The 27,346-nt window shown below is 50.3% G+C and overlaps 1 protein-coding gene across 6 annotated transcripts in view; it reads left to right on the top strand.

Moving 5' to 3' along the window:
• The window catches only part of LOC119953154 (caytaxin-like), a 119,042-nt gene that overhangs the window by 5,976 nt on the left and 85,720 nt on the right, over positions 1 to 27,346 (top strand). For 3 of the 6 annotated variants that reach the window (XR_005457972.1, XM_038777079.1, XM_038777074.1), the window contains exon 1: positions 22,051 to 22,303. The exons of 2 other annotated variants lie outside the window; for them this stretch is intronic. The gene's annotated coding sequence lies outside the window, so the exon portion shown is untranslated. Of the gene's footprint in view, positions 1 to 22,049; positions 22,304 to 27,346 lie in introns of those variants that run through there. One more of the 6 variants, XM_038777076.1, reaches the window with a different exon arrangement.

Below are 27,346 nucleotides of genomic sequence, written 5' to 3'. Positions count from 1 at the left end.
CAGTATAGAGCTGCTGAGGATCTGCATTGGGTGCATGCAACATCTTATGACGATGAGCCTAAAGGCTCATTGAGACAGCACTGTCCTTTCTCTCTCTGCCCTCAGGAACATAAGAATATGCAATTCAGCCCTCCGAGCCTGCCCTGCCATTCAATCAGATCGTGGCTGATCTCTTCTGGTTTCAAATCCTCCCTACCTGTTTCCCCCATCCCTTTAATCCGTTTTGTATCAGAAATATATCTATCTTCTTCTCAAAACCACTTAATGACTCTGATTCCACTGCATTGTGGGGCAGTGAGTTCCACCAATTCACCACCCTCTGAGAAGTCGATCCTCCTCATTTCAGTTCTAAATCTACCGCCTCTCAACCTATATCTGACTTCTCGTTCTAGATTGCCCCACAAGGGGGAACATTTGGTCCCCGTTTACTTTATCAATCCCTTTTACTATTTTATATACCTCGATCAGATCCCCTCATTCTTCTAAACTCCAATGAGTATAAGCCCAATCTGTTCTGCACTGTAGGGATTCTATGTATGTATGTATCTCCCCATACATCAACCGTTTCATCCCTGGAATCAATCTGGTGAACCTTCTCTGAACTGCCTCCAATGCCACCACATCCTTTCTCAAATAAGGAGACCAAAACTGAACATAGAACTCCAGATGTGACCACACCAACACCCTATACAATTGCAATAACTCTTCTCTACTTTTATACTCCAGTCCTTTTGCAATAAATGCTAACATTCCATTTCCCTTTTTAATTCAATCGACTTTCTGCGATTCATGAACAAAGACACCTCGATCCCACTGCCCAGGTGCATTTTGAATCTGCTTTCCATTTAGATAATAATTTGCCTTTCTATTTTTTCACCCAAAATGGATAACCTCACACTTATCTACATTAAACTCGTCTGCCAAATTTTGGCCCAATATCCTAGCCTATTTATATCTGTCTGTAAAATCTTTATCTCCTATTCACTGCCGGCTTTCCCACCTATTTGAGTATCATGCGCAAAATTTTCTATGTTACACTCTATCCCTGCTTGCAGATAATTTATATAGATTGTAAACAATTGAGGTCCAAGGACTGACCCCTGCGGCACCCCGCCGGTTACAGTTTGCCAGCCAGAGAAGGACCCATTTATCCCGACCTTCTGCTTTCTGTCAGTCAGCCAATCCACAATCCAATCTAGTACTCTACCCGCAATCCCCTGTGATCTCGCCTTCTGGATCAGTCTTTATGTGGCACCTTGTCAAATGCCTCCTGGAAGTCTAGATACACCGCATCCTTGGCATAAATTGGCAGAGAAAGGGTGCAAAGCAGAGGGCAGATTGCCAGGCCACACAGTGTCACTTCCCTGGAGGGGGAGCAATGGAGATCACCAGCATGGCAGAGCTTGAGGAAGTCGAGGCAGGCAAAGAGGGCTTCCCCGGTGGAGGAGCGGAATAGAAACTGCAGCACATCAATGAAGGTAGTGTGAGGCACTCCAGCACATCCAACAGCATGCCAGCGGCTCAGCTGCATTGGGAAACCTCAATGCTGCAGAGGCTTCAACTCTACAAGGCTCATGAGCTTGTGACTCCCACGGGTTCACATTTGCAGGGGATTGACCGATTCTTCTTCCTGAATCCAGGCAGACGCTGCTAGCAGCGACATCAGGTACAAGCATTCTTACACCTTACAAGTGCACGTACCACCAACTCAGCTAAAACTCAGATGCACACTTAGATTGGGTGGCACTGGGTGATCAGCACATCCTGAGTAAGTGAGGGAGGTGAGAAAGGCAGCTGTGAGCAATCCTTGAAAAACGGACCCACACAATCATGCTCAGGTGGGGGTGGAATAAAGAGTGGCGTTGCACCCTGGATTGCTGGAGGATGCAGAAGCGATGGCAGCTGCCAGGAAAGTAAGCACAGGCATGCAGGAAACTGGTGGTTGCAGACTAGCTGAATGTTAAGCGAGTGGAAACCCTTCGTTGATTAATCGTAAAGGGCCGTGATGGTCACATGGGTGCAATCGATGATGCCCTCCACTTGGGGGCGGGGGGGGAATGCAGAAATGGAAGCAAAACCCCACCAAGGTCTTCAGCTGATCTTAGAAAGGAGCCAGAGGCAAACATGTTCAAGGCTCCAATGACTTTCACAGCTACTGGCAAGGTATGGTGAGATGTGAAGTTTTTCACAACGGGGGCCCAAAGCCCTGTGACCTCTGCGTGGATAGTCATGGTTTCCAGTGGCACTGATTTTCCAATATCTCCAAGAAACTCTGCCTTCACTGTTAGATACAGAGGCTACGGCCTCCATGGCATTCCTGCCCTGCGTGTCTCCGCTAGTCTCATGCCAGGCTCTGATCTTCATACAGAAGGGTTTGCTCCTCATTGCTACTGGAGCTGAAACCTGACAGTTGGGCTCCTATCTCTAGATGCTGTTTTCCTTGTGATCAGATGAACTCCAAATTGTGTCCCGATGTCTTGTCACCTCCTCCTATGACCTCCATCAGGAGGGTAACAATCCTTTGCAATGCCCGAGCCCAGAATGTACACTTCCCGTAACTTGTACACACTTGTGTGCCAATGGCTGAGTGCCCCTCTGTACCATTCTCACTTTCAGGGGACCCACTTAATTTCCTTGGGGCATCCATGACTGGCTCCCCACAGTGTTTCAGCCTCCAAGCTTCTTGACTGCCCCTGACCCAGTGTGCATTACATGCACCTCTACCAAAATCTCAAGCTGGCCCTCGACAGATCGTTTTGATGATGCACGTCATCCATTCACCAGGTTACATAACAATTTCAGCAGGACAATTGTGCCATCTACCTTGATGGGATTCGAGCCAAGGACCCCAGAGCATTGTTCTAGCTTTGTGGTGTACCAGTTCAGTGACCTGTATCACTGGGCAACAGAAGGAAGCCACTCGCCCCCTACAAACTCTCTAATTAACTTAATTGGATTTCTTAGCAGATGGGACAGCTTCTCAGGACAGGACTTATCCACCATGATGAAATTCACCAGCGAAAGGGAGGATAATGAGGACAAGTGTGCCTGCCAGCAGCAATTTGCCTCCCTGCCCCAATTATGACCTACAAATCGTGTCTTAGACCTGTTGCCAGTTATGTCATACATAAAGTGGTTTGGGGAGGTCTTCCGGTGTCGGATTTTAGGAGGAGGTTGTGCACCAGGTAGCTCTCGCCAGGTCACTTGTTTTTTTTGGCCTGGTTCCCGAGGTTTTTTGGTAGATAATTTTGAGCTCGATGAAAGTGGAAGGAGACTATTGTTGAAGAATGTCAAAAAGGCTGGAACTAAGAAGTCTTCAGGGCGGAAATTCTTCCACTGACTTGGATGTTTCGCGTGGCACCTCAAAAGGGAAGATAGCGGCTCCAGCAGTTGCAGCTGCCCCGATTACGGCTGACGTGCTATCTGGGGTACTGGCTACTGAATTTGACAAGCATTTCGAGAGGTAATGGAGAACCATGTTTTAAACCATTCATAAATTGATTGGGGAGGCGCTGGGCCCTGTCCGAGAAAAGTTAAAGAGAACTTTGGAAGCTGTGAAGGAACATGGTGAGGTGTTGAAAGGGGTGGAGTTGGCTCTGTTGAGGCACTGGGAGCAAATTGCCTTGCTGGGGGCTTAGATCTCATTGGTGGCAGAGTAAAATAAGAGTCTGAGGATGAAGGTGGACAACCTGGAGAATCGGTTGAGGTGACAATACCTCAGAGTCATGGGGTTGCCGGAGGGTGTGTAGGGCCCGAATCTCTTACAGATGTTCAGTGAGATCGTGTGGGAGGGTGAACTGGTGTCCCCTCTAAAGCTGGACAGGGCCCATTGAACACTCCAGCAGAAGTTGTGGGCAAATGAGCCACCACGAGCAATTATCATCAGATTCCATAGCTTCCAGGAGAAGGAGCGGCTCCTGAAGTGGGCCAAGGAGAACCATGATTCGAAGTGGGAAGGGAGACTCGTTAAAATCTATCAAGGTGTCTGAGTGGAGGAGGCAGGCAGCCTCAAGAAGGCTAAAGCAGCGTTGTAGAAGAGTAGAGTGCAGTTTGGAGTGGTGTAGCCAGTGAGGCTGCAGGCTACCTGTGAGTCACAGGATGACCACTACAATACCTCAGAGGAGGTTGATGCCTTTATTACAAAGTGTGGACTGGGATCAAGTTAAATGGGCTCTGTGGGGACTTTTATGGTGGTTAAGGACAAGGGGTTTGGGGGTATTTTGTATAGATTTCTTGTTACTCCTTTTGTTCCAGGGATACGATGGGAGTGTTTTGCATAAGTTGTATCGTGGGGCATGGGGGGTAAATTGTTCTGAGGGGTATTGTTTAAGGTAGTATTTTTGGAAATATATGGCTCCCAGTGAGATTTTGATCGAAGTAAGGATGTTCAATTTTGTTTGACTTTTTGCAGCAGGGACGGGTAGGGGTGTTTTTTTTTTCTGCCCTGGGTGGGGGCTACCTCGTTAGCAGTAAATTGTTAGCTAGCAAACGGGAGCAAGGTGGGGGAGGGGCTGCGGCCGGTTTGACCTGTGTTTCGTGGTTCAGTGAGCCCATCATTTTTGGTTTGTTGGGCGTAGTTAGGAGGGGGTATTGTTCTTTGGTATGTAACCAACATGTACATTTGGGTGAGGTCTGGTTCAGGGGAGGGGGTGGGGTTATCTTTCTGATGGTGACCATGGGGTTTCCTTTGTTTCACTTTATGGGTGGGTTTGGCAGGCATCTTGCGTGGGCCTTGGGCCTACATGCTTTTTACAGGCGATTGATAGCCCCCGTCGGTGGAAATGGCAGACTCCAAGTTGAGGAGGGTGGGAAGCTCCCGATTCAGTTGGTCACCTGGAGCACAAGGGAATTGGGGGGCCCGGTAAAAAGGTGGAGAGTTTTCTCTCACCTAAAGAATCTGAGGGCTGATGTGTTTTTACAGGAGGCTCATTTGCGGGTGAGAGACCAGACCAGACTGCAGAAGGGGTGGGTGAGCCAAGTGTTTCACTTGGGCTTCGAAGCAGGGCCCGCAGGGGTGGCAGTTTTAATCCATAAATGGGTTATTTTTTCGGTGGACAAGATTGTGGCCGACCTGTACGACGGGCACATGACAGTCACCGGGTCTTTGGCAGGTATGTTGGTGGCATTGTTTAATGTATTTTTTAAAAATTAAGCAGCAATTAAGCGTGGTCAATCCACCTAACCTGCACATCTTTGGGTTGTGGGGGTGAGACCCATGCAGACATGGGGAGAATGTGCAAACTCCACACGGACAGTGACCTGGGGCAGGATCGAACCTGGGTTCTCGACACCGTGAGTTAGCAGTGCCAACCACTGTGCCACACTCTGAATTGGTTAATGTGTATGCTCCAAATTTGGACAATACAGAATTTATTAGGAAGCTGTTGACTTCCAATCCAGATTTGGATACACAACAAATGATTTTTGGGGGTGATTTAAATTGTGTACTTGATCTCAAGTTGGTTCATTCAAAGCTGAAGTCATTGGCTTCTTCGGGGGTGGCAAAGATGCTGTTAGCGTTTATGGAACGGTGGTGGGGGGGGGGGGGGGGGGTGGTTGATCCATGGTGGTTTATGTACTTGGTGGGGATGGGGGGTAAGAGTTCTCATTCTTTTCTCCAGTCCACAAGGTTTATTTCAGGAGCAACTTTTACTGGTGGGTAGGTCTCATTTCCCTTGGGAGAGGAGGGCAGAGTATTCAGCCATTGTCATCTTTGATCATGCCCCTCTTCTGATCAATGAAGTTTTGGAGTCAGGCCCTGCTCAGTGCCCGCTGTGGAGGATAGATGACAGGTTATTGGCGGATATGACATTATGGGCGCATGTAAAATTTAACAGGAGTGAATCTGTCTCGCCCTCAATGCTTTGGGAAGCCTTGAAAGCAGTTATTAAAGGAGAAATCATATGGAAGTTGCACATGGATCGGGAGGTAAGGATGGAACAGCAGAGGTTGGGGGTAATATTTTGGAGGTGGACGGCAGCCATTCGTGTGTCTCTAACTAGGAGCTCCTGGCAAACCGAAAGAAGCTGCAGACGCAGTTTGATCTGTTGTCCACTTGAAAGACGGTGCGCCAGTTGTGGTGGTCGGGGGAGTGTTCTTTTCTGGGTATGGGTAGAAAGCCAGCTGTCTGTTAGGCCATCAGCTGAGGCAGCCTCCCGGGAGATTATTCAGCGTAGGGACAAGAGTCGCAGCTTAGTTTCCACCCCAGATCAAGTTAATGCTGCGTTTGAGGCTTTTTACAAAAATCTTTCTAGGTTGGAACCCTTGGCAGAGGACGGGGTTTCCAGGGGTGGGGACGAGTGGCGGGAGGAGTTGGAGGCCCCGTTAGGCCCTGAGGAGATTTTGATAGTGTTTGGGCAGATGAAAACAGCTAAAGCTCCTGGGTCTGATGGGTTTCCCGTGGAATTCTACAAGATGTTTGCGGATCAGGTGGTCCCGTTGCTGGTAGATATGTATAATGATTCTTCATCCTGGGCCCGGATCCCTGCCTGCTACACCCTGGCAGGCTTCTAGTTCCCTGCTGTTGAAGAAGGATAATGACCCCACAGAGTGGGTACCAAGATACTGGCTGAGGTGTTGGCGGTTAGGCCCTGACTCCCTGAGGTGATTGCAGAGGATCAATCAGGCTTTGTTAAGGGCCAGCAATTGTCAGTCAATATTCGGAGGCTGTTGAATGTGGTTCTCTCCCTGTCCTTTGGGCCCAAGTGATTTTGTCTTTGGGATGCCGAGAAGGAGTTTGAGGTGAAGTGGAGGTATCGTTTTGAAGTTCGAGGAGAGGTTCATTCTAGGGGCAAATTTGATTTTGTGGGTATGTTTATTGTACAGGGCCCCTTCGGCTAGTGTTCGTACCAATTGTTCGGGTAATTTTAATTGTATAGGGGGACAAGACAGGGGTGTCTGATGTCCCCCCTCCTACATATGTGGGCAATTGAACTCTTAGCTATTGCTTTGAGGGCTTTGCGTAAGTGGATAAAGAGGGGAGGGTTGGAACATAGGGTACCTTATATGCTGATGATTTGCTGCTTTATGTTATGGACCTGGACCCCACTATGGGTGAAGTAATGGAGCTGCTGAAGAGCTTTAATTCTTTTTCAGGATACAAGTTGAATCTGGAAAAGAGTGAGTACTTTCCAGTTAATTCCCCCGGGGATATGGCCAACTTAGGGCTGCTGCCTTTTCGCCTGGCCAGCTCTAACCTCATACATCTGGGTGTCCGGGTGGCCCACAAATTGGGCCCAGCTCCGTAAATTGAAGTGCTCCGCACTTCTGGTGCATAAGGTTACATTTGAATTGCAAAAGTGGGATAACCTTCCCCTGTCCTTGGCAGGAGGGTCCAGACTATTAAAATTAATGTTCTCCCACGGTATTTGTTTCTTTTTCAATGTCTTCCTGTTTTTCTCCCCAAATCTTTTATTGTGAAGGTTAATAGGTTGACCTCATCCTTTATATGGGCAGAGAAGACCCCGCGGATCCGGAGGGCAGTTCTTCAAAGGGATAGACAGTTGGGGGACTTAGCGTTGCAAAATTAGCTTTTTTATTATTGGGTGCTAATGTTGAGAGGGTTCTGGGGTGGTGCAGTGACCCAGGTTCTGTATGGGGACAGATAGGGATGAAGTAGTGTACGGGATCTAGTCATTTAAAAAAAAATATGAATTTAGAGTATCCAATTATTTTTTTTCCAATTAAGGGGCAATTTAGCATGGCCAATTCACCTACCCTGCACATCTTTTTAGGTTGCGGGGGTGAGACCCGCGCAGACACAGGGAGAATGTGCAAACTCCACACGGACACTGACCCGGGCAGGGATCGAACCCGGGTCCTTGGTGCTGTGTGGCAGCAGTGCTAACCACTGCACCACCGTGCTGCGCCTGGGGGATCTAGCCTTGGTGCACTGGTGACTGTGTCCTTTCCGTTTTCTCTGGCAGGGGTACGTCTTGAACCTGGTGGTTGTGTCCACTTTAAGGATTTGGAGTCAATTCTGGCAGCACTTTAGGCTGGAGTCCGTATCGAGGATGGCCTCTATTTGCGCAAATCACCTATTTGAGCCGTCAAGACTGGACACTCAAGTATGGGGTGTGTGCGGGGGGGGGGGGGGGGGGGGGGGGGAGGGGTTTAAGTGGCGGGGATTTGTTTGTGGAGGGACAGTTTGTCAGCTTAGAGGGTTTGTTGGCGAAGTTTTGGCTTTTGGGGCCAAACTCATTCAGGTAGCTCCAGGTAAGGAATTTTGTACCGGGGCCTTCCCGGCATTTCACGTGGCACCGCCGACGTGTCTGATGGAAAAGATCTCCTTGTTAGCAGGGTAGCACATCTGACATTTATAGGAAGTTTTCTGTCAGAGGATTCGGACCCGGTGGATGAGGTGATGGCGAAGTGGGGGAGGGAGTTGGCACAACTCGGGCTGTGGTGGATGATCAATTGTGGAGTGAGATCCTTCGTACCACGTCTTCATGTGCGCGACTTGGTCTGATCCAGCTTAAGCTGGCGCACAGTGTACCTGATCAAAACTAAGACCTGTCTGGAGGTAGAGGACAGGTTCCAGGAGGCAGGCCAACCACAAACACACATTCTGGTCTTGTCCCACACTGGTAAGCATTTGGGTCTCCTTATTTGGCACCATATCAGCAATTCTGAATATTGAGCTGGAGCCTTGTCCTCTGATGCCAATTTTTGATGAGTCAGACTCACTGGGGCTGAAAACGGGGATGCAGGCAGATGTCCTCACTTTCACCTCATTGATTGCCCAGAGGTGAGTTCTGCTGGGGTGGAGGTCTTCTAATGCGCCCAGCTCCTCAGTATGGTTGGGTAACTTAATGGAATTCTTGTACCTGGAGAAAATCAAGTAAACTCTTGCGGGGTCGGTGGAAGAGTTCAACCGGTGATGGCAACCATTCATTGCCTACTTTAAGGAATTAAAGGGGGGCGGGGAATTTCTAGGTTTTCTTTTTCTTCTTCTCTCTTCCCTTTTTGGATGAGGTGTGTACAGTTGGTTGGGTTTTTGTTACGTTGGCTCTGTGTAACATCTGTGGGTTATGTGCGTTTGATTATAACATTTATTGTAAATGGAAAATCTTTAATAAAAATATATATATTTTTAAATATATAAGGTGGTTTTGGCTTCACATTACGGATTGGAATTCAAGGGTCAACTTGCCAAATATCAAATTTAGCCGAGCAGTGTGCAACTGTCTCCTCCGTTTCAGTGAAGTGAAATTCCACAATTTTCTGCTAATGGCTGGGAGCTCACTGTCCTTGTCATCTTTTTGTTATACCAGCCGGTAACATCTGTTCTCCCAGCTAACATTCAACAGAGAACCAGCATAACTTACATGTTCGAGCTCTGTGTCATTGTGGAGGGATATCATTCTTAAATGGCACCGTTTTTGCATTGGAACCAAGCGGGGCTCGGAGCATCCCATAGAGCTCTGTGAAGTGTTAGATTTTATTTTCATTCTTCACTCACATTTCTGCTGCCGTATTCTAAAAACACCTCCAGCAATTAAAGATCACCGTTTTCTTTAGGCAGCTAATATGGGAAGGGAGGGGATCAAGGCAAGTTTGCAAGGGGTAATTAAAAGCTTGTCAAGGTGTCCCTGCGACTGTGTCGATATTTGTAGAGGGTCCCTGGGAGTGTGTCAGTATTTGCAGGGGGTCCCTGTGAGTGTGTCAGTATTTGCAGGGGGTCCCTGTGAGTGTGTCAGTATTTGCAGGGGGTCCCTGTGAGTGTGTCAGTATTTGCAGGGGGTCCCTGGGAGTGTGTCAGTATTTGCAGGGGGTCCCTGTGAGTGTGTCAGTATTTGCAGGGGGTCCCTGGGAGTGTGTCAGTATTTGCAGGGAGTCCCTGTGAGTGTGTCAGTATTTGCAGGGGGTCCCTGTGAGTGTGTCAGTATTTGCAGGGGATCCCTGGGAGTGTGTCGGTATTTGAAGGGGTCTCTGGGAGTGTCAATATTTGCAGAGGGTCCTTGGGAGTGTGTCAATATTTGCAAAGGGTCCTTGGGAGAGTGTCAGTATTTGCAGGGGGTCCCTGGCAGTGTGTCAGTATTTGCAGGGGGTCCCTGGGAGTGTGTCAGCATTTGCAGGGGGTCCCTGTGAGTGTGTCAGTATTTGCAGGGGGTCCCTGGGAGTGTGTCAGTATTTGCAGGGGGTCCCTGTGAGTGTGTCAGTATTTGCAGGGGGTCCCTGGGAGTGTGTCAGTATTTGCAGGGGGTCCCTGTGAGTGTGTCAGTATTTGCAGGGGGTCCCTGGGAGTGTGTCAGTATTTGCAGGGGGTCCCTGTGAGTGTGTCAGTATTTGCAGGGGATCCCTGGGAGTGTGTCGGTATTTGAAGGGGTCTCTGGGAGTGTCAATATTTGCAGAGGGTCCTTGGGAGTGTGTCAATATTTGCAAAGGGTCCTTGGGAGAGTGTCAGTATTTGCAGGGGGTCCCTGGCAGTGTGTCAGTATTTGCAGGGGGTCCCTGGGAGTGTGTCAGCATTTGCAGGGGGTCCCTGGGAGTGTGTCAGTATTTGCAGGGGGTCCCTGGGAGTGTGTCGGTATTTGCAGGGGGTCCCTGGGAGTGTGTCGGTATTTGCAGGGGGTCCCTGGGAATGTGTCAGTATTTGCAAACGGACTCTGGGAATATGTGAGTACTTGCAGGAGGACCCTGGGAATGTGGCGGTATTTGCAAGGGGTCCCTGGGAATGCATTAGTATTGGCAGGGTATCCCTGGGAGTGCGTCAGTGTTTGCAGGGGATCCCTGGTATTGTTGTCAATATTTGCAGAGGGTCCCTGGGAATCTGTCAGTAATTGAAGTGGGTCCCTAGGAGTGTGTCAGTATGTGCAGAGGAGTGCCTGGAAATGTGCTCGCATTTGCAGCTGTTCCCTGGAAATGTGTCAGTATTTGCAGCCGTTCCCTGCAACGTGTTGCAGGGGGACCTTGGAAGTGTCGGTGGGAGTCTGTCAATATTTTCATGGGGTCCTGGGAGTATGCCAGTATTTACAGGGGGTCCCTGGGAGTGTGCCAGTATTTACAGAGGGTCCCTGGGAGTGTGTCAGTATTTACAGAGGGTCCCTGGGAGTGTGTCAGTATTTACAGGGGGTCCCTGGGAGCGTGCCAGTATTTACAGAGGATCCCTGGGAGTGTGCCAGTATTTACAGGGGGTCCCTGGGAGTGTCAGTAATGTGCCATGAATTATAACAAAGACGAGTTGTGGAACAAAACTGTGGTTTTAATAAGCTAAACGAGAATCTGCTGGCAACTGATCCCGAACAGGGGCAGGGCCAGAGGTCGGCCACCTTTATACAGAGCCTGAGGGGAAGAGCCACAGGCGGAGCCAGCAGAGACAACAAACAATATATACAATACAGTAACAGTGGTTTACCACAATATATATATATATAATACAATAACGGTGGTTTACCACATTCACCCCCTGTTTAAACAAGAGTCCAGCGGGTGTGAAGTGGCCTTAAAGATTGAGTCTTTAGGGGGCTTTGACCTTCCGCCGTGAAAGCCTCAGTCCCAGCTGTGGTGTGGGCACTGGTGTCGAGACCTACATGTCCGGGAGCGTGTCGTCTTCTTCTTCGTGAGTTGGTGAAGAGGGAGACGGTGTAGAGGCTGGGGTGGTGGTGATGGTCACTGGGCGGCCTGCGGGTGCCAAATTCCGAAGTAGCCGAGTAGCGGTGGAGGGAGACGATGTAGGGTCAGGGGTGGTGGTGATGGTCACTGAGGAACCTGTGGGTGCCAAATCCCGAAGGGAGTCTGTGTCTTGCCGTCCATCATGGTGTGCCATGTAGGCACATTGTGGAGGAGAAGAACCCTTTCGATCAGGGGATCCGATTTATGACTCCTCGCATGCTTCCGGAGGAGGACGGGCCCTGGTACTGTCAGCCAGGATGGGAGCAAGACCCCTGAGGTGGACTTCCTGGGGAAGACAACCATTCGTTCCGTGAGGGGTTTCATTTGTGGTTGTGCACAGGGCGACCGGATGGAGTGGAGCACATCGGGAAGGACCTCCTGCCAGCGGAAGACAGGGAGACTTCTAGACCGTAGGGCAAGAAGGACGACCTTCCAGACCATCGTGTTCCCCCTTTCCACCTGTCTGTTTCCCCGGGGGTTATAGCTGGTAGTCCTGCTTGAGGCGATGCCCTTGCTAAGCAGGAACTGACGCAACTTGTTACTCATGAAAGAGGAACCCCGATCGCTACGGATGTAGGTGGGGAAACTGAATAAGGTGAAGAGACTGTGCAGGGCCTTGATGGCAGAGGTCATGTCAGGGCATGGGATGGCGAAAGGGAAACGTGAGTACTCGTCAATAATAGAACATAGAACGATACAGCGCAGTACAGGCCCTTCAGCCCACGATGTTGCACCGACATGGGAAGTCAAAAACTAAAGGCCATCTAACCTACACTATGCCCTTATCATCCATATGCTTATCCAATAAACTTTTAAATGCCCTCAATGTTGGCGAGTTCACTACTGTTGCAGGTAGGGCATTCCACGGCCTCACCACTCTTTGCGTAAAAAACCTACCTCTGACCTCTGTCCTATATCTATTACCCCTCAATTTATGGCTATGTCCCCTCGTGCTAGCCACCTCCATCCGCGGGAGAAGGCTCTCACTGTCCACCCTATCTAACCCTCTGATCATTTTGTATGCCTCTATTAAGTCACCTCTTAACCTTCTTCTCTCTAACGAAAACAACCTCAAGTCCATCAGCCTTTCCTCATAAGATTTTCCCTCCATACCAGGCAACATCCTGGTAAATCTCCTCTGCACCCGTTCCAAAGCTTCCACGTCCTTCCTATAATGAGGCGACCAGAACTGTACGCAATACTCCAAATGCGGCCGTACCAGAGTTTTGTACAGCTGCAACATGACCTCATGGCTCCGGAACTCAATCCCTCTACCAATAAAGGCCAACACACCATAGGCCTTCTTCACAACCCTATCAACCTGGGTGGCAACTTTCAGGGATCTATGTACATGGACACCGAGATCCCTCTGCTCATCCACACTGCCAAGAATTTTACCATTAGCCAAATATTCCGCATTCCTGTTATTCTTTCCAAAGTGAATCACCTCACACTTCTCTACATTAAACTCCATTTGCCACCTCTCAGCCCAGCTCTGCAGCTTATCTATGTCCCTCTGTAACCTGCAACATCCTTCCACACTGTCTACAACTCCACCGACTTTGTGTCAGTATTTGCAGTGTCGTCTGCAAATTTACTCACCCAACCTTCTGTGCCCTCCTCTAGGTCATTTATAAAAATGACAAACAGCAACGGCCCCAGAACAGATCCTTGTGGTACGCCACTCGTAACTGAACTCCATTCTGAACATTTGCCATCAACCACCACCCTCTGTCTTCTTTCAACTAGCCAATTTCTGATCCACATCTCTAAATCACCCTCAATCCCCAGCCTCCGTATTTTCTGCAATAGCCGACCGTGGGGACCCTTATCAAACGCTTTACTGAAATCCATATACACCACATCAACTGCTCTACCCTCGTCTACCTGTTCAGTCACCTTCTCAAAGAACTCGATAAGGTTTGTGAGGCATGACCTACCCTTCACAAAACCATGCTGACTATCCCTAATCATATTATTCCTATCTAGATGATTATAAATCGTACCTGTTATAATCCTCTCCAAGACTTTACCCACAACAGACGTGAGGCTCACCGGCCTATAGTTACCGGGGTTATCTCTACTCCCCTTCTTGAACAAAGGGACCACATTTGCTACCCTCCAGTCCTCTGGCACTATTCCTGTAGCCAATGATGACATAAAAATCAAAGCCAAAGGCTCAGCAATCGCTTCCCAGAGAATCCTAGGATAAATCCCATCAGGCCCCGGGGACTTATCTATTTTCACCTTGTCCAGAATTGCCAACACTTCTTCCCTACGCACCTCAATGCCATCTATTCTAATAGCCTGGGTCTCAGCATTCTCCTCCACAACGTTATCTTTTTCCTGAGTGAATACTGACGAAAAGTATTCATTTAGTATCTCGCTTATCTCCTCAGCCTCCACACACAACTTCCCACCACTGTCCTTGACTGGCCCTACTCTTACCCTAGTCATTCTTTTATTCCTGACATACCTATAGAAAGCTTTTGGGTTTTCCTTGATCCTACCTGCCAAAGACTTCTCATGTCCCCTCCTTGCTCATCTTGGTTCTCTCTTTAGATCCTTCCTCGCTTCCTTGTAACTATCAAGCGCCCCAACTGAAACTTCACGCCTCATCTTCACATAGGCCTCCTTCTTCCTCTTAACAAGAGATTCCACTTCTTTGGTAAACCACGGTTCCCTTGCTCTACCCCTTCCTCCCTGCCTTACTGGTACGTACTTATCAAGAACACGCAATAGCTGTTCCTTGAACAAGCTCCACATATCCAGTGTGCCCAACCCTTGCAGCCTACTTCTCCAACCTACACATCCTAAGTCATGTCTAATGGCATCATAATTGCCCTTCCCCCAGCTATAACTCTTGCCCTGCGGGGTATACTTATCCCTTTCCATCACTAACGTAAAGGTCACCGAATTGTGGTCACTGTTTCCAAAGTGCTCACCTACCTCCAGATCTAACACCTGGCCTGGTTCATTACCCAAAACCAAATCCAATGTGGCCTCGCCTCTTGTTGGCCTGTCAACATATTGTGTCAGGAAACCCTCCTGCACACATTGTACAAAGAACGACCCATCTAATGTACTTGAACTATATCTTTTCCAGTCAATATTTGGAAAGTTAAAGTCTCCCATAACAACTACCCTGTTACTTTCGCTCTTTTCCAGAATCATCTTCGCCATCCTTTCCTCTACATCCCTAGAACTATTAGGTGGCCTATAGAAAACTCCCAACAGGGTGACCTCTCCTTTCCTGTTTCTAACCTCAGCCCATACTACCTCGGAAGAAGAGTCCCCATCTAGCATCCTTTCCGCCACCATAATACTGTCCTTGACTAGCAGCGCCACACCTCCCCCTCTTTTGCCCCCTTCTCTGAGCTTACTAAAACACCTAAACCCCGGAACCTGCAACAACCATTCCTGTCCCTGCTCTATCCATGTCTCTGAAATGGCCACAACATCGAAGTCCCAGGTACCAACCCATGCTGCCAGTTCCCCTACCTTATTTCGTATACTTCTGGCATTGAAGTAGACACACTTCAAACCACCTACCTGAACACTGGCACCCTCCTGCAAAGTCAAATCTGTGCTCCTGACCTCTATACTCTCAATCTCCCGTACCCCAAAACTACAATCCAGGTTCCCATGCCCCTGCATGTTACGGTCAGTGGAGAGGAGGGGCCCCTTGGAGTCGATGCTATGGCGCTCAAAGGGGCGGTGGAGGCCTTTACCAGGTGCGCTCTGTCTGGCTGATAGAAGTGTCGTTTGCACGCCACGCAGACCTGGCAGTCCTTGGTCATGGTCCTGACCTCGATGGAGTAAGGCACGTTGCGAGCCTTGACTAAATTTTTTTTAAACGGATGACCCCCGGGTGACAGAGGTCATTGTGGAGGGCCCGAAGTTGGTCTACTTGTGCGTTGGCACATGTACCGCGGGATAGGGCATCTGGGGGCTCATTGAGCTTCCCAGGTCGATGCAAGATCTCGTAATTGTAGGTTGAGAGTTCAATCCTCCACCTCAGGATCTTGTCATTCTTGATCTTGCCTCGCTGTGTGTTATTAAACATGAAGGCAACCGATCGTTGGTCAGTGAGGAGAGTGAATTTCCTGCCGGCCAGGTAATGCCTCCAATGTCGCACAGCTTCCACAATGGCTTGGGCTTCCTTTTTTACGGAGGAGTGTCGGATTTCGGAGGCCTGGAGGGTACGGGAGAAGAAGGCCACGGGCCTGCCCGTCTGGTTGAGGGTAGCGGCCAGGGCAAAGTCAGACGCATCGCTCTCCACCTGGAACGGGATGGACTTGTCTACTGCGTGCATTGCGGCTTTGGCAATATCTGCCTTGATGTGGTTGAAGGCCAGATGGGCCTCAGCCGTCAGAGGAAAAATGGTAGATTTAATGAGTGGGCGGACCTTGTCCGCATAATTGGGGACCCACTGGGCATAATAGGAGAAGAACCCCAGGCATCTCTTCAGGGCCTTGGCTCAGTGAGGGAGGGGAAGTTCCAGGAGGAGGCGCATGCGGTTGGGGTCGGGTCCTAGGACCCTGTTTTCCACCACAGAGCCAAGGATGGCTAGGTGGGTTGTGCGGAAAAACGCATTTCTCCTTGTATGTGAGGCTAGGGAGCTTAGCGGTGTGGAGGAAATGTTGGAGGTTAGCGTCATGGTCCTGCTGGTCATGGCCGCAGATGGTGACATTACCCAGATACGGAACCTGGCCCGCAGCCCGTTCATTCCATCACTCGTTGGAAGACCGAGACCCCATTGGTGACGCCGAAGGGGACCCTGAGGAAGTGGTAGAGGCTGCCTCGAAGGCAGTTGGCGGTTCTCCGGGCGGATAGGGAGCTGGTGGTTCGCGGACTTCAAGTCAACAGTGGAGAAGACTCTATACTTGGCAATCTGATTGACCATATCAGATATGCGGGGAAGGGGGTATGCATCGAGCTGCGTGTACCGGTTGATCGTCTGACTGTAGTCGATGACCATCCAGTGCTTCTCCCCAGTCTTGACGACCACCACTTGGGCTCTCCAGGGGCTGGTACTGGCCTCTATGATCCCTTCCCGCAGGAGTCGCTGGACCTCTGACCTGAGAAAGGCCTTGTCACGGACACTGTATCATTTGCTCCTAGTGGCGACGGGCTAACAGTACTGGGTGAGGTTAGCAAAGAGCGAGGGTGGAGTGACCTTAAGAGTCGCGAGGTTACAGACAGTGAGAGGGGGGCAGGGGTCCACAGAACGTCAAGGTAAGGCTTCGGAGGTGGCACTGAAAATCAAGACCCAGTAATAGGGCAGCGCAGAGATGAGGGAGGACGTAGAGCTTGAAATTAGCGTACTGTACGCCCTGTACCGAAAGGGTTGCGACACAGTACTCCCGGATCGCCACGGAATGTGATCCGGAAGACGGAGATTTTCTGGGTCGCGGGTAAAATTGGGAGGGAGCAGCGCCTTACCGTATCTGACTGGATGAAGCTGTCCGTGCTCCTGGAGTCGAAGAGGCAGGTCGTCTCGTGCCCGTTGATCCGGATGGCCATCATGGATTTAGTGAGGTGATGAGGTCGTGACTGGTCGACGGTGATGGAGGCGAGCTTCGGAAGGTGGTGGGCTGGTCGAGAGTAGCGAAATCCAGCGCACGACTGGGTGAGCAGGGGTTCCGGGAGGCAGCGGGGTGATTCCAAGATGGCGGTCGCCACGGGTCGCAAGTGGTGGGTGGTGTCGAAGATGGCAGCCCCCACGGGTCGCACGTGGCGGGTGGCGCCGAAGATGGCGGCCCCCCACGTGTCGCATGTGACGGATGACGTGGTAGATGGGTGCAATCCCAACAGGCAACACACAGCGCTGCTGCTGCTGGGTCTAGAAACTTTAGGAACATGTCAGGCCTGGCAGACTTTAGCGAATTGGCCATTCTTTCTGCACCCGTTGCAGATCGTGCTCCGTGCTGGGCAGCGTTGTCTGGGGTGCTTACCCAGGCCACAGAAGTAGCATCTCGGGCCTCTGGAATTGGCGGATTGATGCGCGGCACCGGGTCGGGTGATGGCGGCGCACACGATGTCCACGAGGGTGCCTCGTGGTCGGAGGTGAAGGCATCCATGTTATAAAAGGCCACTACCAGCGAATTTGAGAGCTGCACTATCTTGGTGGCCGAGTGTACCCCCTTCTAGCAGGTGCTGGCAGATGTAGTTAGATTTTATGCCAGCGACATAGGCGTCCCTGATCAGCTCCATGTGGTGGACAGCCGATACTGCCTGACAACTACAATTCCGGCCGAGTACCCGCAAGGCGCGGAGGAATGCGGCCTGCGATTCTCCGGGGCATTGATGCCTCGTGGCAAGGAGATACCTCATTTTCTGCCTTTACATACTGCCCCTTCAGCAGCGTTATCGCCTCCGCATATGAGGCAGTGTCCCTGATAAGGAGGAAAATCTGCGGGCTCACCCGGGCGTTGAGGACTCTAAGCTTGTGGATGTTGACAACAGCGTTGGCGGCTGATTCGAGGTAAGCTTCAAAGCAGCTTAGCCAGTGCTCGAATGTCGCAGTGGCGTCGGCTGCTTGGGGGTCCAGTTCCGGCGATCAGGCTTGAGTGATGCATCCATCTTAATCGTTTAGCTTATTAAATTGATGTGCCATCAATTATGACAAAGGCAAGTTGTGGGACGAAACTGTGGCTTTAATAAGCTAAACGAGAACCTGCAGGCAACTGATCCCGAACTGGGGCAGGGTCAGAGGTCGGCCACCTTTATACAGAGCCTGAGGGGAGGAGCCACAGGCGGAGACAACAAACAATATATATAATACAGTAGCAGTGGTTTACCACAGTCAGTATTTACAGGAGGTCCCTGGGAGTGTCAGTATTTGCAGAGAGTCCCTGGGAGTGTGCCAGAATTTGCAGGGGGTCCCTGGGAGTGTGCTAGTATTTGCAACTGTTCCTGGGAGTGTGCCAGCATTTGCATAGGGTCCCTGGGGGTGTCAGTATTTGCAGGGGGTCGCAGGGAGTGTGCCAATGTATGCAGGGGACCACTGGGAGTCTGCCTGGATTTGACACTGTTCTCTTGTCAATATTTGCACAGTGCCCTTGATGTCTGTCAGTATTAGCAGAGGGCCATGGGTGTGTGTCAGTATTAGCAGAGGATCCCTGGGTGTGTGTCAGTATTTGCAGAGGGCCCTGAGTGCGTGTCAGTATTTTCAGAGGGCTTTGGGTGTGTGTCAGTATTGGCAGAGGGCCCTGGGTGTGTGTCAGTATTAGCAGAGGGCCCTGAGTGCGTGTCAGTATTTGTAGAGGGCCCTGGGTGCATGTTAGTATTTGTAGCCGTTCACTGGAAATCTGTCAGTAATTGCAGTAAGTCCATGGGCGTGTCAGTATTTGCACTGGGTCCTGAAAGTGTGTCAGTATCTTGAGAGTCCCTGGGGATGTGTTAGTATTTACAGAGAGACCCTGGAAGTGTTTCAGAATTGCACAGGGTCCCTGGGAATACGTCAGTATTTGCAGTTGTCCCCTGGGAATATGTCAGTATTTGCAGTTGTCCCCTGGGAATGTGTCAGTATTTGCAGTTGTTCTAGAGTATGGGAAGGATTATAGGCCTGTTGGGTAGGTTTGGAGGGTTCTTGGGATACAAGCTGAGTGTAGGGAAAAGCGAGGTATTCCCGGTGAATGAACCGGCACAGTGGGCTAATTTAGGGGGGCTGCCATTTACGGTAGCGAGGCATAGGTTTAGGTATTTGGGGATTCAGTTGCGAGGGAATGAACGGGGCTCCATACGTGGAACTTAACGAAGCTGGTGGAGGAGGCCAGGGAGGATCTTAAGAGGTGGGATACACTGCACTTAACGTTGGCGAGGAGGATCTAAGTGGTGAAAATGAATATTCTGCCGAGGTTCTTGTTTATCTTTCAGGCTCTCACGATCTTTATACCAAAGGCCTTTTTTTGGAAAGTGGACACCATCATCTCTGACTTTGTATGGGCGGGGAAGGTGCTGAGGGTGGGGAGGATCCTGCTACAGAGGCAGAGGCAGCAGGGGGGGTTGGTGTTGCCAAACTTGCTTCATTATTATTGGGTGCGGCAGTGGTGGGCAGGAGAAGGGGTAGAGTGGGTTAGGATGGAGGAGGAATCTTGTAAGGGGTCTAGTTTGAGGGCTACGGTGAATGTAGCATTGCCAACGGCTCCGAGTAGGTATTCAGGGAGCCCAGTGGTGCAGTTAACGGTGAAGATATGGAATCAGCTGAGGAGGCATTTTAGGGTGGAAGGGATGTCAGTGCCAATGCCGCTGTGTAAGAATCATGGGTTTGAGCCGGGGTCGATGGATAGTGTATACAGGAGGTGGAGGGAGGTGGGGCTGGTCAAAGTGAGGGAATTGTATTGGACGAAGGATTCGCCAATCCGGAGGAGCTGAGGGAGAGGGTCGAGCTGCCGAAGGGTAGCGAGTTCAGGTATCTACAGGTTAGGGACTTTGCGCGAAAGTTCTGGAAGGGGTTCCCTAGATTGCCAGGATACACCCTGCTAGAGCGACTGCTGCTTCCGGATGTGGAAGGGGAGGGAAAATTGGGGATATATATAAGTGCTGGGGGAGCAGGAAGGCGAGCGGGTGGTGAAGATCAAGGAGAAATGGGAAGCGGAGTTGGCAATGGAGATCAATTGGGGAATATGGAGTGAGGTACTGCGAAGGGTAAACGGGACCTCCTCTTGTGCAAAGATAAGTCTGATACAGTTCAAGGTGGTGCACAGGGTGCATATGATTCGGGCAAGAATGAGTGGGTTCTTTCAGGGGGTAGCAGAGAGTGTGACAGGTGTGGGCGGGGGCCAGTGAATCACCCGCACATGTTTTGGGGTTGTGAAAAATTGGGAAGATTCTGAGTGGGAATGTTCGCAGTCTTAGCCAGGACAGTGGTGGAGGAGATGGACCCGGACCCTTTGGGGCCGATATTTGGGGTTTCAGAGAAGCCGGAGCTCATGGAGAGGAGGAAGGCCGATGTTATGGCCTTCGCCTCTCTGATTGCACGGCGAAAAGTTTTGCTGGAATGGCGGTCGGCATCGCCACCGGGTGTAGCAGCGTGGCTGGGTGACCTGTATGACTTCCTGCGGTTAGAGAAGATAAACTCAGCAGGGGATTTTGAGAAAAGGTGGATGTTTGTGACCGTGTTTGAGGTATTTGCAGAGGGCCCCTGGAAGTGTTTCAGTAATTACACATGATCCCTGGGAGTGTGCCAGTATTTGCAGAGGGCACTGGATGAGTGTCAGTATTTGCTGCTGGTCCCTGGGAATGTGTCAGTATTTGAAGAGAGTCCCTGGAAATCTGTCAGTATTTGCAGAGGGTCCCTGAGCATGTGCCAGTATTTATAGGGGTCAGTATTTGCAGGCAGTCCCTGAGATTGTGTCAGTATTTGCAGTGACCTGGATGCCTGCCAGTATTTGCACAGGGTCCCTCGGAGTGTGTCCGTATTTTCAGTGGGTTCCTGGAAGTGTGGTAGTTATTACAGGCGTGCCCTGGGAGTATGTCGGTATTTGCAGAGGGCCAATGGAAGTGTGTCAGTATTTGTTCGTGGTCCCTGAGCTTGTGGCAGTATTTGCAGGCGGTCCCTGGGAGTGTATCAGTATTTGCAGATCAGTGTTTGCATAGGGTTGCTGGGAGTATGTTGATAATTGCTGAACATCCATGGGATGTTGTCAGCAATTTCCGGGGTCTCTAGCAGTGTGTCCATATTTGCAGGTGGTCCCTGGGAGCGTCTCTGTTTGCAGGATCCCCTGGGAATGGGCTAGTATTTGTAGAGAGTCCCTGGGGGTGTGCCCGTCTTTGCACAGTGGCTGCGAGTGTGCCAGTATTTGCAGAAAGTCCTTGGTAGTGTGTTAGTATTTTTAGGGCGTTCCTGGAAGTTTGTCATTATTTGCAGTGAGCCCTGGAAGTGTGTCATTATTTGCAGAGAGCCCATGGAAGTGTGCCATTATTTGCAGAGAGCCCATGAAAGTGGGCCATTATTTGCAGAGATCCCATGGAAGTGTGTCATTATTTGCACAGAGACCCTGGAAGTGTGCCAGTATTTTCAGGGGTCCCTAGGAGTATGCCAGTATTTGCAGAGAGCCCCTGGAAGTGTGTCATTATTTGCAGAGCGCCCCTGGAAGTGTGTCATTATTTGCAGAGAGCCCCTGGAAGTGTGTCATTATTTGCAGAGAGCCCCTGGAAGTGTGTCATTATTTGCAGCGAGCCCCTGGAAGTGTGTCATTATTTGCAGAGAGACTCTGGAAGTGTGTCATTATTTTCAGGGAGTCTCTGGGAGTATGCTAGTATTTGGAGAGAGCCCCTGGAAGTATGTCATTATTTGCAGACTGGGACCTGGGAATGTGTCACTCTTTGCACAGGGGCCTGGGATTGTGCCAGTATTTGCAGGGGGGGCCCTACGTGTGTGCCAGTCTTTGCACAGGGGTCTGAGATTGCGCTAGCATTTGGAGAGAGCCCCTAAAGGTGTGTCTGTATTTGCACAGGGTTTCTGTGAATGTATCTATTTGCAGGGCTTCCCTGGGAATGTGTCCGGAATTGCAGCAGGACGATGCTGTTTTTTGATCTTTTGTAAAAGGATCCCTGGAATGTCATGCACACAGTACTCATTGTGATGTTTCAGTGTTTCTAAAAGGATCCCACACAAGTTTTCAAAACCTGCGCGTTACAAGCAGAGTCGACGTGCAGCCTCCGGATCCACTGTGAATATCATGTGAGTGAAAACACATTGCTTGGATTGTCACAATGTGCAGTAAGTGATTTTTATCGAGCATTCTTTGGAGAATCAAGTTGCCAAGATGGAACAGAGTTGAGTAATTATATGGAAAAGCTACATAAGAAAAGACCCACACTTTCGTGGAATCTATTACCAAATGATAATAGAAAGAATTAAATGAAATAGTGAGCACATGTTTTGCTTTCTAAACTGATAAGATTGTAATTTTGAATCCACTATGTTGGAAAAACATTGGCTGGCAGAGTAGTAGCTGCTTTCTTCTATACCTGGCCCTGAGCAGCATGGGTGTATGGGGACTCGGAACAAGAACTTGCATTTATATGGCGTTTTAATGAGGTAACACTTTGCAAAGTGCTTAACCTAACATTAACTTGTGTGTCACGTGTCTTCACTCATTAAAGTTGGATGTCAAGAAGACTGGTTACAGGAGTAGATTCTGGCACGTTAAATTGTAGCTGGGCATGTGGGAGACATTATCGTGGGTCTTAGGGGCAGCACTGTGGCACAGTGGTTAGCATTGCTGCCTACGGCGCTGAGGATCTGGGTTCGAATCCCGACCCTGGGTCACTGTCTGTGTGGAGTTTGCACGTTCTCCCCGTGTCTGCGTGGGTTTCACCCCCACAACCCAAAGATGTGCAGGATAGGTGGATTGGCTACGCTAAAATTGCCCCTTAATTGGAAAAAATAATTGGGTACTCTTAAATTAAAAAAAAAAGAAAATTATCGTGGGTCTTGCACAATGTAAAAGCAGCTTCCTATACATTCGACTGTCTTGAGGTTACGGGGAGGAACTGCAATCTCACCAAGAATTCAGTGCATTCTGAAAAATGAGTGGAGCTCGAGTCGCCTCACGCTTTCTCTCCAATTTAATTTTCTCGCTGCTTACCTCTCCCATAGGCCAGGCCCGTGCTAGGACCTAGGATCCACAATTATTGGACCCCGCTGTAGTGCCCTTCGTTTTGAAATAGCCAAGTGATGGGCACTGCTAGACTATCTCATGAAGAATGGCCACTTGGGCGACATGAAGGGGGAAAATTGAGATAAAAGGGATAAATAAATCAACCCAACTGGCTTGTGATAGTGTTTATGCTCCACACAAACCTTAATCTAATGCTGTCAACACATCTTTATATTCTTTCCTCCCTCGTGTACTTACTTAGCTTCCCCTCAAATGTGTCATTGAGGTAGTTTTGAGACGGATAGAAAACTGGTTGGCAGACGGGAAACAAACAGAAAAAAATGGGTCTTATTCCAAATGGCAGGTAGTGACTAGTGGGGTAGTGCAGGGATCAGTGCTACGACCCCAGCTATTCACAATTTAAATTGGCCCAAATTCTCAGTTTCGGAGACTAATGGCACGATTCTCCGGCAAGATATCCAAGTGTGGTAGTGAGCAGAAACTGTCGCGAGCTTCCCGGCGAGGCTGGCAACACTATTCATCGTTAATTGGTACACTTAATGAGGCCTCAAAGGCTTCACGTCACAAATGAAGGCTTGCCAGCCAATTTGCCAGGACCGCGCTCGCCAGCCCCTCCCCGCTAACAAGGTCGAGCAGCACTTAAACAACCCCACTCAACTCACAACCATGGTGCCAAGACGAACGGCCCCAAGATTTGGAGTCACGCTCCTGGGTAGGCTCCTCGATACAGTTGAGGCCAGGAGGCATGTCCTGTTGTCCCGAGGTTCCCAGACGGTGAGCCACAGGTCAGCCAGTGCTGCCTGGGATGATGTGACAACAGCCGTAAGCTCGAGCAGCGTGACCAGGGGAACTGCATTAGTGAATTGACACCCCCACCCCCCCGGAACCTTCCCGCCCCCAACGTGACCAGCGCTCCCCAACCCACCCTTCACACCCCCCTTCCTTCAGCCAACCCTCCTCCCCCCCCCCCCCAGCACTGTGAACCACGCATGTGGCTAATTATGCCCTTTTTGTGTCTCCGCATGAGAAGCTCTCCCACAATCGCCGGGAAAGGGCCCAGACTGGCGGAGAGGTGCCGGACATGAGAATCCTCATGACATTCGACGACCAGGCCCTGGAGGTAATGGGTAGCCGAAGACAGAACGGTCACCAATGTGGATGTTGGTGCACGCCGCAGAGGTGAGGATCCACTAGGCCCCAACCTGGAGGACCTGTCAAACATGAGTTGTTATTGCCATACAGACTGACCCATTCCTCCCACTGATCATGTGCAGCTCCTCCAGCTGACGGCACCATCCAGGGTGGCCCTCTCCCTGCCTCCCATGAGACCACCTAGGAGGACAGCTCCAAGGATGCCACAATCAACATAGAACAGTACAGCACAGAACAGGCCCTTCGGCCCTCAATGTTGTGCCGAGCCATGATCACCCTACTCAAACCCACGTATCCACCCTATACCCGTAACCCAACAATCCCCCCATTAACCTTACACTACGGGCAATTTAGCATGGCCAATCCACCTAACCCGCACATCTTTGGACTGTGGGAGGAAACCGGAGCACCCGGAGGAAACCCACGCACACAGGGGGAGGACGTGCAGACTCCACACAGACAGTGACCCAGCCGGGAATCGAACCTGGGACCCTGGAGCTGTGAAGCATTTATGCTAACCACCATGCTACCCTGCTGCCCCTAACATGACTCAGCTGTCATCCCCACCCTCCACCTGTGCAGATATGCACACCTCGGTAGGCAACGTTGTGGTCAGGCTTCTGGGCACAATCTGGTGAGCACCACACAGTCGCTGGTGTACATCAGGTGGAGGCAGTAACACCCAGGCGAGACATCAATCAGAGATCTGCTGGATCCCAGGACCCAGCTGTGTCCCAGCCAGATGCTGAGCCTATGGAACATGCTATTGCAGAGTTGATGGAGATGTTAGGGGGCAGCCGGGACATTGAGAGGGAGATGTCAGCGACACTCCAGCAGGTCCATTGCCGATTGGAGGAGTCGCAAAAGGCTACAGATGCAGGAGATCTCGACGATAATGAGTGGCACCGAGGCCAACACTGCTAAGGTGGTAACCGTAGTGGAAAACCCGGTGCACGACATCAGCAGCATTAGTGGACGTGTCCAAGGTATGGGTGCAGTTGGTGACGGCCATGGCTGAGGGCCTCGGAAGAATGTCCAACTCGCTGGGGGACATGCCCAGTACCCGGCTGACCTTGATGAGGTGCTGTCGAGCATGCCCCGGGGCGCATGCTCTCTGCAGGTTATCATCACCTTCCCCTGCCCTTGACAATGATCCGCTGTCAGTGCTGACACAGTCCCCGTGCCCTGGAGCAATGTAACACATAACCTGGGAGGGTGGGAAATGACAACCTGGGTGTTGACAAGGGCCTCTTTGTATCGGGTATCTTCATCAATCACCGGCCTCCCTATTGGTGGTGGCATTGTGGTATTGTCGCTGGTCTAGTAATCCAGAGACTCAGGATAATGATCTGGGGATCCGGGTACGAATCCCCCACAGCAGGTGATGGAATTTAAACTCAATAAAATATCTGGAATTGCAGGTCTAATCATGAGCATGGAACCATTGTCTTTTGTTGTAAAAACCCATCTGATTTACTGATGTCCTTCAGAGAAGGAAATCTGCCATCCTTACCTGGTCCAGCCTACATTTGACTCCAGACCCACAGCAATGTGGTTGACTCTTAAATATCCTCTGAAATGGCCGAGCAAGCCATTCAGTTGTATTGAACTGCTACGAAAACACAAAAAGGAATGAAACCGGACGGACCACCAGGCATCGGAACCAGGAACTATCGAACCAGGAACCGGAACCAGGAACTATCGAACCAGGCACCGGAACCAGGAACTATCAAACCAGACACCGGAAACGATAACGGCAAACCCAGCCCTGCTAACAATGCAAAGTCTTCCTGAATCACATCTGGGGGGCTTGTGCCAAAGTTGGGAGAGCTGTCTCACAGACGAGGGAAGCAACAGCCTGACATAGTCAAACTCACAGAATAAGACCTTACAGACAATGTCTCAGACACCACTATCACCGTTGCTGGGTATGTCCTGTCTCACCTGCAGGACAGACCCAGCAGAGGTGGTGGCACAGTGGTATACAGTTGGGAAGGAGTTACCTTGGGAGTTCTCAACATCCAGTCTGGACCCCATGGCTTCAGGTTAAACATGGGTAAGGAAACCTGCTGATTACCACATACCGGCCACTATCAGCTGATGTGTCAGTACTCCTCCATGTTGAACACCACTTGGAGGAAGCACTGAGGATGGAAGGGTGCAAAGTATGCTCTGGGTGGGGGACTTCAATCCATCACCCAAGAGTGGCTCGGTAGTACCATAGACAGAGCTGGCCTGGTCCTGACGGACATAGCTGTTAGACTGGGACTGCAGCAGGTGGTGAGGGAACCAAGAGGGAAAAACATACTTGACCTCATCCTTACCAATCTGCCTGCTGCCGATGCATCTGTCCATGACCGCATCGATAGAAGTGACCTCCGCAAAGTCCTTTTGGAGACAAAGTTCTGTCTTCACATTGAGTATACCCTCCATCGTGTTGTGTGGCACTACCACCAGGCTAAATGGAATACGAACAAATCTAGCAACTCAAGAATGGGCATCCATGAGGTGCTGTGGGCCATCAGCAGCAGAATTGTATTCAACCACAGTCTGCAACCTCATGGCCTGGGATATCCCCCACTTTATCATTACCACCAAGCCAGCGGATCAACCCTAGTTCAATGAAGAGTGCAGGAGAGCAGGCCAGGAGCAACATCGGGCACACTGAAAAATGAGGTTTCAATATGGTGAAGCTACAACACAGGACTACCTGTGTGCCAAACAGCATAAGCAGCAAGTAATAGACAGAGCTAAACGATTCCACAATGAATGGCTCAGAGCCAAGCTCTGTAGTCCTGCCACATCTAGCCGTAAATGGTGTTGAACAATTAAACAACTCACTGGAGGAGGCGGCTCGACAAATATCCCCATCTTCAATGATGGAGGAGCCCAGCACGTATGTGGGAAAGACGAGGCTGAGGCATTGGCAACAATCTTCAGCCAGAAGT

Source organism: Scyliorhinus canicula, chromosome 18 (assembly GCF_902713615.1).
Source record: "Scyliorhinus canicula chromosome 18, sScyCan1.1, whole genome shotgun sequence".
Classification (NCBI taxonomy): Eukaryota; Metazoa; Chordata; class Chondrichthyes; order Carcharhiniformes; family Scyliorhinidae; genus Scyliorhinus; species Scyliorhinus canicula.
This window is presented reverse-complemented; position numbering and strand designations above follow the sequence as displayed.